At 37.6% G+C, this 8,785-nt stretch overlaps 2 long non-coding RNA genes across 2 annotated transcripts; one reads left to right on the forward strand and one right to left on the reverse strand.

Moving 5' to 3' along the window:
• Positions 1–1,383: 1,383 nt before the first annotated feature.
• LOC131802450 (uncharacterized) lies at positions 1,384–6,885 on the reverse strand. Its single transcript, XR_009342195.1, has 2 exons — positions 1,821–6,885; positions 1,384–1,708 (listed from the first exon to the last, which is right to left on the reverse strand). It is a non-coding gene; the product is annotated as an uncharacterized LOC131802450 (long non-coding RNA).
• Positions 6,886–7,566: 681 nt separating this feature from the next.
• Positions 7,567–8,574, forward strand: LOC109614487 (uncharacterized). The gene is made up of 2 exons (XR_002195572.2): positions 7,567–8,201; positions 8,257–8,574. It is a non-coding gene; the product is annotated as an uncharacterized LOC109614487 (long non-coding RNA).
• Positions 8,575–8,785: the final 211 nt, after the last annotated feature.

Below are 8,785 nucleotides of genomic sequence, written 5' to 3' on the forward strand. Positions count from 1 at the left end.
TAGCCGGTCACGTGTTGGCCAGTTCAGACACTTTGCAATCGCTCGGACCTCCACTTGCAGGATCGTATTGTGATCGAGCAAGCGGAAAGAGTTTCCAGTCGGTATTTGTGGTAGGAATCCGTCGATCCATTAGTCTTTGGTAGGGATTAATGTTTCACATGAAGCAGCTACAAAAGTTTCAGGTGTCCGGTCCCATACAAAATTTTCTATAGATTCTCCCGTTGTTACCTGTAAAATTGTTTGATGGTATGTATCGAGGCCTTTGTTTATCAACTCGTCCGTAGCCCTGAGCTTAAGGCCGCGTCATACCCTATCTGAATTTCTATTGGGTGCATAAATAGAATTGTCTCTAATGCCCTAGTTGGTGATGTCCGGGCCACAGAGTCCCCTGTGAGTACTTTACCCCATATAACGAAACCCTCCGACCCTCCGGTATTTTGATGATTTTAGCCATATTTTTCAGCTCAATTGTCTGAAAATCCACACAAGGAGTTCCCTGTGGGAACTTTATTCATTGGAAGAGATTTTTCTATATAGGTTCACGATATCGTATAGCCCCCATATAACGGTACCCCAATATTCGGTATTTTGATGATTTAGCCACATTTTTCAACGGAATTATCTGCAATTCTACACAAGGAGTTCTTTGTGAGCACTTTACCCTCTGAAAGGGAATTATCTGTAAAGATCCACAATATCGTATATCCCCTAAATACCCCCGATATTCGGGATTTTTATGATTTTAGCCACACTCTTCAATGGAATTGTATGAAATTCCACACAAGGAGTTCCCTATGATCAGTTGGGATCATATTAAAGTTTTTACTGGTGCAGTTATATTTTTAATTTATTACATTTCCCTCATTTTTATACCCTCCACCATACTATGGAGGCTATATTAACTTTGTCATTCCGTTTGTAACTCCTCGAAATACTCATGTCAGACCCAACAAAGTATATATATTCCTAATCAGCGTAAAATTTTAAGTCGACTTAGCGATGTCGTCTGTCTGTCTGTTGTACTCACGAATTGAGATAGATGGATAAAATTTTGCACACATATTTATTTTGCCAGTAGGCAGGTAAATGGGCCATGTAGGTCCACGTTTTCATATAGCCCCCATATAACGGTACCTCCCGATATTCGGCATTTTGATGATTTTAGCGACATTATTTACCCGAAATGTTTCAAATCTCGTATTTGAAGTTCAAAATGTATACTACCGCCTAAGACAGAAAATTTTCTGTGCAGGTCCACGTCTTCGTATAGCCCCCATATAACAGTACCTCCCTATATTCGTTATTTTGATGATTTTAGCAACATTTTTCACCGAAAATGTTTTAAATTTCGTATTTGAAGTTGAAAATGGAAACGTCTTCATATAGCCCCCATATAAGGGTACCTGCCAATATTTGGTATTTTTTTATTGTAGCATCATTATTCACCGGAATTGTTTCAAATTTGTCATTTCGTAATGGATAGTACAACCTATGACAGAAAATTGTCTGTGCAGGTCCTCGTCTTCATATAGCCCCATATAATGGTTCCTCCCTGTTTAACTCAGGGGAGTGGGGGAAGAATGGCTTCGATTAGCGGCAGCGACAACAAAACTCCCCAGAGTTTTTTATGATGTGAGAATGAGGTATGCGATGTGTAGGTGAGAGATGTGGTGAGGTGCAGGTGATACGCGTGTGTGGTGATGAGAAACTAAGAAAGAAAATATACAAAGAATAAAACACAGAAATAAAATTAGTGTAATTCAATATATGATTTCATAGTTTTATTGGCGTTCTCTCTTTTCAACGACAATCAAAATTACCTTTAGTAATTAGGGTGGCGACAGAGGCCGTGTGCTTTCGCTTTCGTTTCTACAAGACAAGTGAACGCAGAGGTTCTAAGTGATCGCAGAGGATCCCTTGTCTATTTCTAATACATATGCAAATACAGACAAGTGAACGCAGAGGTTCTGAGTAACCGCTGAGGGTCCCATGTCTGTATATTATTACAACTACAACTACTTCCAATGAACACAAGGTGAGCCTACCGCCAACAAACAATACCCAGCGGCGATCTGCTCACTACGGTATCCGCCAAGGGAGTTGTAGAGGAGATGCCAGTGTGCCAATCAGCATACGTGATTGACGAGTATTGGAAAGTTGTGGTGGAACGTATCGAACATATACATTCCGGCCCCCTTGCTAGAACTAAGAGTCTCGCAATCTATATCAGAAAGTGTTATAAGTTAGGAGAGAACGTAAATTCAGATTCCTAAGTGAGCTACAGTTGCAGATTTTCAAATTATGACACAATCGATTTAATTTAGTTTTACAATTTCAATGTTTAGTGCATGTAATATTTTTAAATTTTAAGCGATATACATTATTTTAAGAAATGTTCGACTTCAATTTTTGGTGCGAGATTATGTAACAGTCGCGGGAGGTACTGAACCGGTGAGAATGTACCCGAAAATAGACTTTTGGGCCAGCAACGAATCCAAAACAATTTGGGGTGGTTCAGCTTCGAGTATCTTAGGATATAGGTCAGCGTCAAGCAGCAAATCTATTGGGCTATTATCGAAAGAATCCGCTAAATCAAGATTAGGAATTCGAGTTTTTAAATCACAAAAAGATGGTGACGAGAACAACTTCCCCTTGATTTTAGGTAAGACTAAAGCTTTAGTTTTGACAATTCTATATGAATTTTTAGGGGAAGACAATTGAAGAGAACAAGCTTCTCTTGTGCAACAGCTTTAGAACAAGTAGTCTCAGATTGAGTTAAAATGCCAAGTTTATTTTTAAGTTTTTTTACTAACAATTGATGCCTTGGAAGAAGGATCTGCAATTGCTCGAGCAGTGTACGATTTGCTATTATGGACAATGTTTACTAGTGCAGTTCCCATTAGCACATTATCTTCAGTGGTGTTGGGAGACTGGCTGGAACTATTTTTAGCAGAGGGTGGGTGCGTTTTAGAGGGGTTTTGGCCTCGACTTTTGACCTTCGTAAAAGCCGGAGGGGACATTGAACCTCGACTTTTGACTTTGGTAAAGGCCGGAGGTAATTTCTTAGAATTCCAAACCAGATTTTGAGCAGACTTGCAGAACAGCGAAGATTTTCGACTTTTAGAATTATTAGAAACCAGAGATGGTTTTGAGCGTGATGCTGCAACAACTACAGTAGATTGTGGCCGATGAAGAAGGCTGTGATGCCTTTGCTTGCAAGATTTGCAACTATTGGTACTGCGACAATGTTTAACGCGACACGCGAAAGTTAATTTATACAACACTTATTCTTTTTCACAATCAAGAATTTGTCCTCAAACGAAAGTTTTATAAACTTGGGGCAGAGTCGAAGAACATGATTCTCGATAGGACAAATGGAGCAATAAGTGTTTGGCCGAGAAGAAGAAACAGGCTCATTTAACTTGTTAATGGTGGAACTAGATGTACAAGCATGCTTGGATGCTAAGGATCGATGCGGTGAACCACACTTTGATAACGATTTCTTTGCAGGTCTGGGAGGAGTAACATGCTTTGGCGACAATGAGGAATTGGGAGAAACAACAACTTTGGTGGACGGACTTTTACGCAAATTTTGAATGCATTGCAAAGTTAGTATTCTGTCTGAGAGGAAAGCATCTAAATCTGGCCAGGAAGGCAACAACGACTTATTTTTGATGCTTTGCTCCCACAAAGTCAAGGTGGTTAAGGGCAAGCGCTGCAAACAGATATGTACAAGAATTGGATCCCACTGATCCGTGGCGACGTCATAGACGGCCATTGCAGCAAAGCAGCTATTTATGCCACGTTGGATAGTTTTCAATCCCGAACAAGTTTCAAACTTTAAAAGTGGAATATCAAACAAACTTTTTATGTGACTATTCACCACGATGCCCTTATTGTCATACGCATCGGACAAAACTTTCCACGCTAAGGGGAAACTATAATTTGCCTTGGCCTGAATTACTAACGAACAGGGTGGTAAATAGGTCTCGAAAAGTGGGCCAAGATACAAAATCACAAGCAAAGACTTCGATATCAATAGGTTGCAATATGAAACAATGATTTTCGAAGGGTGAATTGGAACTTATATTAATCGGAGATTTGTAGCAAGTACTAACGGGTGGAGAAGCAGACTGCACAGGAACCGAAAAGTTAGGTTCGCTCAAAAGCAAGCCTGAAGGTGGTGTAAAATTACCATTATTAGGAGGAGGAGCTACAGCAGAACAATTCTTATAGACGGGTGAATTGAGACGAGCCAGATGCCGCTTACTTGTGGTCAAATACCAATGGTATGCGATAAATGAATTATTATATTAGTCCTCAACGCCCATTATCAACCTGTGCAGTCTCCCATGCCGTGAGGTAGTTTTTGCACTCAGTGTAAGTATGCAAGACCTTATCCCACAATTCTTGAATTTCCGTAATTCGAATTTCGAGATTACATACACTAAATTGAGATTCTTTTTTCTGTTCGTAGAATTCAACAGATTTGAGAAGAGTGTTAGAAGCTCTAACAAAGCGAGTAACTGGCGTTATCGACATTTTGTTACTGTTTATAACAAAAACAATACAAACTATATGCAAAAGAAAGACAAATCTGACAAAGGTTGCCATTATTGAACGGAAATGACAAATTTCAAAAACTGAAAAACTTGACTCCAACTGAAGGTTATTTTACAAAATATATGTACGACTTTCAAAAACCTTAAGACCAATACGATGTTTCAGATTTACAACGTGACTTGCAAAATCGACTAACTCTACGAAATATTTAATGCTAAATTTGGTAAATTTTTAAAGTTTATGCCGAATGTAGGGTGTATTCTTCCAAAAAATACCCAAACCCTACAGAGGATCACAAATAGTAGCAACAGCTACTAATAAATTGCCCAAAAAATTGAAGAAAATAGCCACAAACGAATATTATCGACTAATGTTTGTTCTGAAAATATCTACAAAGAATTCCTAATGTAGGGTGAATTTGTCCAAAAATTCCAAAAACCCTACTAGGTTGCAATTGTTCAGCCAAATGTTAAATTATATTTACAAATTTTGCAAATCTAGCAAGAAAAAACTATTAATTTTCACCAATATATGTTACTAAATATGCCTGCAAAGAATGCCGAAGGTAGGGTGAATTTGTCCAAAAATTCCAAAAACCGTACTACTAGTCAAAAATATATCACAAAATTAACAAAAAATAAATTCTAAAATAAATTGCAAAAAATTCACAATTTGTGCTGTTTTATCCCACTGTGCCGAACCAACAACGGATATCGCACAAAGAGGAATAAAACACAAACGACGTCGGCAGAGAAATGACTATGCGTAAGCAGCTACGCACCCACACAACAAGCGACGCCACAAACGATCCAAGAGTGAGTGTTGGAGATCAAAACACTTTGTTGTTATTTTTACTGAATATCAAACCGACACTAAAAAGGGCGCGTGGAATGATGATATATTGTTGTTGCAATTTTTGGCAATGTAAATTCTCAAGTGAGAATTGATCAACGTTAAGAAAACGAAGGAGAATTGCAACAAATCAAGTGTTGTTGGAGAGGACGACAAATAACCAACCGACAGAGATGTGGACTGTTATTATATGTGCGTTGTTTTTGTAAATTAGAAACAAAAAATTCTCATTACAGGGCTCAGCCTTTAGAGGGGGGAAAGAAATATTGGAGTTAGAATTACAGCACAGTTTGGTTGGTGAGGAATGCAAAAAAAAAAATAAACCAAACGACCGAATGTGATGAAATATTTATGTGTGTTGTAATAACAAATGTGGAGATGCAAATTCTTCTTCAGATAAGGCGAGAGAGCATTTGCGATTCGACCAAACCGAAAAAATTTAAATATTCACTAAGGAACCGCGGGTAGCTCACTTCAAATGGTAATCTGAATTTACGTACCTGTTTCTTAGAGTTAATTGTACTGATGAAAGAGAATCCAGTGATTTCTTCATGCAATGCAGGGAGCAACGACAAGGGGATGGCTTCAATCCGGCTCGATGCGACCAATGTTTAACTCAGGGGAGTGGGGGAAGAATGGCTTCGATTAGCGGCAGCGACAACAAAACTCCCCAGAGTTTTTTATGATGTGAGAATGAGGTATGCGATGTGTAGGTGAGAGATGTGGTGAGGTGCAGGTGATACGCGTGTGTGGTGATAAGAAACTAAGAAAGAAAATATACAAAGAATAAAACTCAGAAATAAAATTAGTGTAATTCAATATATGATTTCATAGTTTTATTGGTGTTCTCTCTTTTCAACGACAATTACCTTTAGTAATTAGGGTGGCGACAGAGGCCGTGTGCTTTCGCTTTCGATTCTACAAGACAAGTGAACGCAGAGGTTCTAAGTGATCGCAGAGGATCACTTGTCTATTTCTAATACATATGCAAATACAGACAAGTGAACGCAGAGGTTCTGAGTGACCGCTGAGGGTCCCATGTCTGTATATTATTACAACTACAACTACTTCCAATGAGCGCAAGGTGAGCCTATCGCCAACAAACAATACCCAGCGGCGATCCGCTCACTACGGTATCCGCTAAGGGAGATGCCAGTGTGCCAATCAGCATCCGTGATTGACGAGTATTGGAAAGTTGTGGTGGAACGTATCGAACTTATACACTCCCAATATTCGCTATTTTGAAGATTTTAGCATCATTATTCACCGAAATTGTTCCGAATTTGGTATTTGAAGTTCGTAATGGGAACTACAGTCTGTGACGATTTAAGGTGCAATACTCACCGAAATTGCTTGAGATGTCGTATTTGAAGTTCGTAAAAGATGCTACAGTCTGTAACAGAAAATTGTCTATGCAGGTCCAGGTATTCGTATAGCTCCGATATAACGGTACCTTCCTATATACGGTAATTTGATGATATTATTCACCGTTTATTACAAGTTTGGAATTTGAATTTGGTAATGGCTTATGACAAACAAAGCCTATGTAGGTTGTAGAGACCCCAATATAAAGGCCATATTCGGTATTTTTAAGATTTTAGCAGACTTTTTAATTGATTTTATTTTGAAAATTTCCAAATTCATTCCAAAAGGTGGAGGGCATTTAAAGTTCGGCCTGGCCGAACTTACTGCTTTTTAACTTATTTATTTTCTATTTACATTATTACCATTATATTTAACTTTTTTAATTAGTTAAATTTGCATATTAAAAATACATTTATGTAATAAAAATTAAATACTTTTAATTAAATAGTATTAAGTATTTTTATTAAATACGTTGTTTTGTTTCTTCTTTAATTTCCACTTATACAAACTGTGATGCTCATATCGCATTTTGTCGGATAGGATGTTCAATTAGATACTGTAAAAAAATGTAAATGTAATAGAAAAAAATAAATTAGGATTACTGAATATTATGAATGAAAAATACAAATGGCATATGTACATTCAAACGAAATAAAATTTTGTTTTCTCTCTCATCCGAGATATGCATTTTGTCCACGAGTTAAAATTTCCATGAAAAACTGGAAACTTGGAGGAAAACAATAATTTCTTCTTCTCATATTAATCAGAATTTCGTGTACAAAATTTTTGAAAAAAGGAATTATTTAATTATGAATTACTAATCGTGTAATATGAACGGGTTAATTCGCGTACCCTATTCTGAGAGCGAACAACATGATTGAAAGGGCAATGTAACATAGCATAATACAGTAATAGTTCTTAATTAAGCTAATCATTCACAGTACATATCTTGTTATCGAAATGAAATAACAGCCTGTTCCACGATATCGAAAGAAAATTTGTGCGAACGAAGGCGAAGTGAGTGACACTTTCGTATCAGAATGCGTTCCACTAACACTCGTTCTATCTTTCGCATAGCCTTACGTGACGCAGTATTGCTAAATATACCTTTTAAAATTTAATCGCGAGTTTAAACAAGAAAGCACCAGAACGACTGATCTAAACGCGAAATAGCAATAAACAAGTTAAAAAGCAGTAAGTTCGGCCGGGCCTGGCAAAATTTTAACCATAGATAGCATGATTACAACAGACAGACGGACATAAATCGACTTAGAATTTCGAGGAGTTACAAACGGAATGACAAAGTTAATATACCCTCCATTGTATGGTGGAGAGTATAAAAATACAACCATGCGTAAGCTGGCTCTGCTGCGGACGCATTTAAGAGATACTTCTTATTTGTTTGAAGTACCTAACAACTAGTAAGTATGATTGTATAGTTACATTTTTGAAATAATAAAAAATGTATTTTCGTAGCTTTGTGGCCAATTTTCGTGTGTCGTAGGAAGTTTTCCGGGCTCTTTTAGATATGCTAGAAGATAAATGGTTTCCCGGTTGTAGAACAACCCATGTACGCCCTGATTTAAAAATTGGCACATTCTTGCGGTTTTTGGCGGCAGAAGCAACTAGCAGCATTTAGAGAATGAAGTCCTGACTTCAACGCGAAGTCTACAGTGAGCAGAACCCATGCTGAATGTCTGCAGATTTTTAAGAACCACATTCGCGGCCAATGGATAATTAAAGAATGTAAAATTACCAGTTTTTTTTATTAAAATAAAATATATAATTCCAAAATTTGTTTAAATTATTATTTATGATGATGGTTTGATGTTCCATGTTTTGAAGTTGTTTGGTTGGGACACTGGTTTATTACGTTGGTGTTGTTGTTGGGTCTTTGTTTGTGCTGACAGTGTTTGTTGTTTTGCAGTTTGTGTGTAGAGACCCCATCTCTCTGATTTTTGGAAAACAAAATTATTTACCACCCCTTAGCCATATCCGTCCGTCT

Source organism: Musca domestica, unplaced genomic scaffold (genome assembly GCF_030504385.1).
Source record: "Musca domestica strain aabys unplaced genomic scaffold, Musca_domestica.polishedcontigs.V.1.1 21, whole genome shotgun sequence".
Classification (NCBI taxonomy): domain Eukaryota; kingdom Metazoa; phylum Arthropoda; class Insecta; order Diptera; family Muscidae; genus Musca; species Musca domestica.